We start from the raw sequence: 6,405 nt of genomic DNA on the forward strand, positions 1-6,405 counted from the left end.
GGGGACTCCATTGTCGGCCAACTTGAATCCCATTGAATAGCCTTGCAGCATCAAAGCCTGGCTGCTTCATACCTAGAGGACTCCATTGTCGGCCAACTTGAATCCCATTGAATAGCCTTGCAGCATCAAAGCCTGGCTGCTTCATACCTAGGGGACTCCATTGTCGGCCAACTTGAATCCCATTGAATAGCCTTGCAGCATCAAAGCCTGGCTGCTTCATACCTAGGGGACTCCATTGTCGGCCAACTTGAATCCCATTGAATAGCCTTGCAGCATCAAAGCCTGGCTGCTTCATACCTAGGGGACTCCATTGTCGGCCAACTTGAATCCCATTGAATAGCCTTGCAGCATCAAAGCCTGGCTGCTTCATACCTAGAGGACTCCATTGTCGGCCAACTTCAATCCCATTGAATAGCCTTGCAGCATCAAAGCCTGGCTGCTTCATACCTAGGGGACTCCATTGTCGGCCAACTTGAATCCCATTGAATAGCCTTGCAGCATCAAATCCTGGCTGCTTCATACCTAGGGGACTCCATTGTCGGCCAACTTGAATCCCATTGAATAGCCTTGCAGCATCAAATCCTGGCTGCTTCATACCTAGAGGACTCCATTGTCGGCCAACTTCAATCCCATTGAATAGCCTTGCAGCATCAAAGCCTGGCTGCTTCATACCTAGGGGACTCCATTGTCGGCCAACTTGAATCCCATTGAATAGCCTTGCAGCATCAAAGCCTGGCTGCTTCATACCTAGGGGACTCCATTGTCGGCCAACTTGAATACCCTTGCAGCATCAAAGCCTGACTGCTTCCTACCTACGGGGAATCCTCTTTATGCCACGAAGGAAACCCCACTAAGGACTACGCCACAGCAACGCGTGGCCGGGTACAGCTAGTTATATTATACGACTATATTGCAATATTATTAGTAATATTTCATATAATAAACATATACAATTATAGTGAATTATATGTACATCCTCTGGAGGAGAGAGGGCGGTCTAGAAATAAAGTTTTGTTGTTATTATTTTATTCTTATTGGAAAACTAAGCAAGGGGGGGTTATATCTCCTAGGCTCCAATGGCATTGAGCTGTTGTAGAGTTTGTATAGGATGGTGGGAGTTGTAGTTTGACAAGGCACCGGCACTCCTGGGCAGAAGACGGGAAAGACCTTGCAAAACCCTAACTCCCAGGATATTATTATTAGGAGTATTACTATTGTCATGTAATTAGATTTCCCAGATGGCTCAATGATATATCAATGGGATTCCTAATGTCTTTTCTCTTTGTCGCCCTCCTGTGGACAGAAGAATATTGCACTTGCCTTGGGATTCTGATTCTTCGCTCTCTGCTGCCATCAAATGGTCAGAGGCGGAAGTGCAGCCTCGAGCGTTGAAGGCGCCTTTGTGCTGCACTTTTCTATCTGACCATGTGATGGCAGCAGAGAGCAAGGAATCAGAGTTTCAAGGCAAGTGCAATATTCTTCTGTCCACAGGAGGGCGACAAACGGAAAAGCCATAAGGATTTAATGTAATATTGATATTTCTTTGAGCCATGACAGTTTAAAATAATACTAATATTAATAATAATAATCTTGGGAGTGAGAGGTTTGCAAGACCTGTCACGCCCTCCGCCCAAGAGTGCTGGTGCCTTGCCAGACTACAACTCCCACCATCCCATACAACCTCTGCAAGTTTGCATCCGCACAATACTATGGCCATGTTCCCGAAGCATTCTCTCCTGACATTTCGCCCACATTTATGGCATGCATCCTCAGAGGTTGTAAAACTAAGCAAGGGAGCTTTATCTATCTGTGGAATCACGTCCAGGGCGAGAGAAAGAACTCTTGTCTTGGAGGCAAGTGTGAATGTTGCCATTGGCCGCCTTGATTAGCATTGAATGGCCTTGCAGCTTCAAAGACTGGCTGCATTCCTGCCTGGGGGAATCCTTTGTTGTGAACGCGTTAGCTGGCCCTGATTGTTTCCTGTCTGGAATTCCTGTGGACTCGCAGGCCTGGGATAGTGAGCATTTATCGCACTTTAACTCTCCTTTTTATAAAGAAACAGCTCTCTCTTTTACACCAAGGTGGCCTTTGTGATCATTCGGAAGACCGTTTCCAGACTCAGGGCAAAATGCAACGGTTCTTCTCCCATCCTCTGTTCGTTCCCAGAGATTTTACTTAGTTTCAGGCGAATGGCGCAACAAGCAAAATGTCTGCATTTCCCTCCCCAATAAAAACACCCAAAACCTGGCCGTTGTGAAATAATAAACTTTATTGATTTCATGATGGGAGCCACCGTTTTGTATAGAAACAGAATCAAAACAAGCTCAGCGAGTTGTAACTCAGCCGTAAGGACAGACAAGTGAGAATTCAGGCGGCTCTTACGTGTGTTTTCCCTTTCAGGGTTTAAGAAATGGTGCCTGGGAAGGAAGGAAGAGGTTTCTCAAGGAAATTGCATACATTTGCAACCAAAGTTGGTGTAAAGAAGTGTGTGTTTTTATTTTGATTTATGGATGACACGTTTATTTGATTTTGTTTAAACAGTCAGGTTTGGTTAAGTTTATTTTTTTTATTTTTTTGTATCATTTTATTGAGAAGTTTCTTTTAAAACATCAAACATAAAACATAAGACGACATACGGCAGGGGAACAGGGAAGGGAGGGCAGGGGCAGGGCAAGTGTGTCTGGATTAGGGATTGTGAGAGGGGATATACACTAGCAATGGGGGGGGGGGGGGGTTGACTTCCGATCTTTGTCACTAATCATTTATGTTCCCATTAGATAGTTCTTATCATCTTTTCTTAAGGTAATAATAATAATAATTTTAGTTTTATACCCCGCCCCATCTCCCCGAAGGGACTCGGGGCGGCTTACATGGGGCCAAGCCCAGATATCAGACAATATAAAAACATATCAATAAAACAAGTCAATCAACAATAAAACAAATCATAAAACAAATGAGGTCACATACAATAAATATACTGATAAAATCCCGGGTTGGCTCCAAAAAGTAATATCTCCTACCCAGAAAAGAAGAAACCAACAGAGAAGATGTGCTTGGGAGGGGGGGGGGGGGGATAATTATACCATTGTATTACATTTTAAAAAGAACAAAAAATGTAATGCCTGCAAGACATTTGTGGAGGGGGAAAAATAACTAGACTTTCCTGCAATTTTTTTAATGAGGAAGAGCTTAAGGGTTAAACTATTACATATACCTCCCATTCTAAGATCCCCATGGATGCAAGTAAACCTTATATTTCGCTGATATTTGGGCCAGAAACATATCACAGAATTGCAGTGAAGAACATAGAGAGGCCTACAAACACTTTGGAGGGGAGAGTTTACTACAGTAAGTAAAACCATGCATATCAAATCTATAGATAAGGAGACTGTACTGCAATCAGTAAAATCTTCATTATGTTTACCTAAACTACAACTTCCCAGAAAATCTGAATACAACCTTGCTGGTTCCCTTCTCTGAAGTAACAAGGTAGTCTTCAAAGTTTGACCAGTCCGTGGCTCTTATAGCTCTTCCGTTGCTCTTTCTCATTCAGAAGGTAAGTTTGTCCATATCCTTTATTTCAGTCCATTTGGTCAGCCAGGCATCTTTCGATGGGGCTTTCTCACTTTTCCATTGTTTTGCGATTACCATCCTTGCTGCAGTAATAAAAAATGTAAATAGTTTATCTGTATTTAAATCTACCTTATGTAATTCATCATATAACCCTAGCAGGAGGAGCTCAGGCGTCTTCGCAAAGTTTGTGTTTAGAATTTTATTACTTTCGTCTAACATCATCGTCCAAAATTTTGCCATCTTTCTGCAACTCCACCACATATGGTGGTACGAGCCCACTTGAGATTTACATTTCCAGCATTTATTATTAGTATTTTTATACATAAATCCTATCTTTTGGGGGGTTAGGTACCATCTATGCATTACTTTCAGCCAGTTTTCTTTCATGTCCATGGAGTACGTGTATTTAATTTTTTTCCTCCAAATCGATTCCCACTCATGTAGGTAAATCGGACATATGAAATAACAGAATAATATAATAACGATGCAATATAATAATAATATAATATAATATGAAATAAGAACAAAATAATATAATAATGATGAAAAACAATAATAATAATATAAAATAATATAAGATCCAAATAATATAAGGATGCAAAATAATAGTAATATAATAATAATATAAAATAACAACATAATAATGCAAAATACTGTATTATAATAACACGAAATAACAGAATATAATAATGATGCAAAATAATAATTATAATACGTAATACGTAAGAACAAATATAAAAACGATGTAAAATAATAATATAATAATATAAAACAACAACATAATAATGCAAAATCATGTGTATAATAGTATGAAACAACAAAATTATATAGTATAATAATGATGTAAAATAATAATATAATATAATATGAAATATAAACAAAACGATATAAGAATGTAAAATAATAAAAATATAAAATATAAAATAAAAACCAATAAGGATGCAAAATAATAATAATATTATAATAATATAAAATAACATAATAATGCAAAATACTGTGAATTATAATAATATGAAATAACCGAATAATATAATAACGATGCAAAATAATAATAATATAATAAAATATGAAATAAATATAATATAATATGAAATAAGAACAAAATAATATAATATAATATAATAATAATGTAAAATGATAATAATATAAAAACCAAATAATATAAGGATGCAAAATAATAAAAATAATAATAATATAATATAAAATAACAACATAATAATGCAAAATCATATGTATAATAATATGAAATAATAACAACATAATAATGCAAAATACTGTGTATTATAATAATATGAAATAACAGAATAAAATAATAATGATGCAAAATAATAATATAATAAAATATGAAATAAATATAATATGAAATAAGAACAAAATAATATAATATAATAATAATGTAAAATGATAATATAAAAACCAGATAATATAAGGATGCAAAATAATAATAATAATAATAATAATAATGTTTGCTGTGTCATACAACATAATAATAATAATAATATAATATGAAATAACAATATAATAATGCAAAATCATGTCTATAATAATAATATGAAATAATAAAGAAATAATATATTATAAACGTGGTGTAACATAATATGTACGATAATAATATAATATGAAATAACAACACAATAATTTATAATATAATCTAAAGGCCTTTTCCTGCCGTTCTCCTCAGCGGAGCTTCGCTCGCCTCACTCACCCCGGCCGCCATCTTGGCTGTTCCCTTCCCCGGCTCTCACGCGCCAGGCCACGCCCCTTGCCCCGCCCCCAAGTCCCGGCAGGTCCATCACACACCCGTCCCTTCCGTCGCCAACCCTGACACATCCATACACCTAATATTCAAACAACATAATCATACGTAACGATTAGTAATAAGCTCGAAGACTATATATCTCTGATATTATATAATTCTTTATTTTGTATTATTGCGGCTACGATGGGAAACGCCCCCGCACTACATATCTGCCAGGACGCGCTTCGACCAATGAGGGAGCGAAGGAAGGGGAAAGGGGCGGGACCTCCCAAGCAACAACCAATGGGAGAAGAGAGCGGAGGCGGAGGGGGAAAAGGCGGGATAGGAGGAACATAGAGGTATGAAAAGTAAAGAGCGCCCCTGCAATGCGGAAATAGAACATAGAAGTATGAAAAGTAAAGAGCGCCCCCGCAATGCGGAAATGGAACATAGAGGTATGAAAAGCAAAGAGCGCCCCCGCAATGCGGAAAGTGAACATAGAGGTATGAAAAGCAAAGAGCGCCCCCGCAATGCGGAAAGTGAACATAGAGGTATGAAAAGCAAAGAGCGCCCCCGCAATGCGGAAAGTGAACATAGAGGTATGAAAAGCAAAGAGCGCCCCCGCAATGCGGAAAGTGAACATAGAGGTATGAAAAGCAAAGAGCGCCCCCGCAATGCGGAAAGTGAACATAGAGGTATGAAAAGCAAAGAGCGCCCCCGCCATGCGGAAAGTGAACATAGAGGTATGAAAAGCAAAGAGCGCCCCCGCCATGCAGAAAGTGAACATAGAGGTATGAAAAGCAAAGAGCGCCCCCGCAATGCGGAAAGTGAACATAGAGGTATGAAAAGCAAAGAGCGCCCCCGCAATGCGGAAATGGAACATAGAGGTATGAAAAGCAAAGAGCGCCCCCGCAATGCGGAAAGTGAACATAGAGGTATGAAAAGCAAAGAGCGCCCCCGCAATGCGGAAAGTGAACATAGAGGTATGAAAAGCAAAGAGCGCCCCCGCAATGCGGAAAGTGAACATAGAGGTATGAAAAGTAAAGAGCGCCCCCGCCATGCGGAAAGTGAACATAGAGGTATGAAAAGCAAAG

At 38.8% G+C, this 6,405-nt stretch overlaps 1 long non-coding RNA gene across 1 annotated transcript; it reads right to left on the reverse strand.

Moving 5' to 3' along the window:
- Positions 1–2,249: 2,249 nt before the first annotated feature.
- LOC134294018 (uncharacterized) lies at positions 2,250–5,859 on the reverse strand. The gene is made up of 2 exons (XR_010001003.1): positions 5,279–5,859; positions 2,250–3,656 (listed from the first exon to the last, which is right to left on the reverse strand). It is a non-coding gene; the product is annotated as an uncharacterized LOC134294018 (long non-coding RNA).
- Between the last annotated feature and the right edge of the window lie 546 nt (positions 5,860–6,405).

This window comes from Anolis carolinensis, unplaced genomic scaffold (genome assembly GCF_035594765.1).
Source record: "Anolis carolinensis isolate JA03-04 unplaced genomic scaffold, rAnoCar3.1.pri scaffold_11, whole genome shotgun sequence".
NCBI lineage: Eukaryota > Metazoa > Chordata > Lepidosauria > Squamata > Dactyloidae > Anolis > Anolis carolinensis.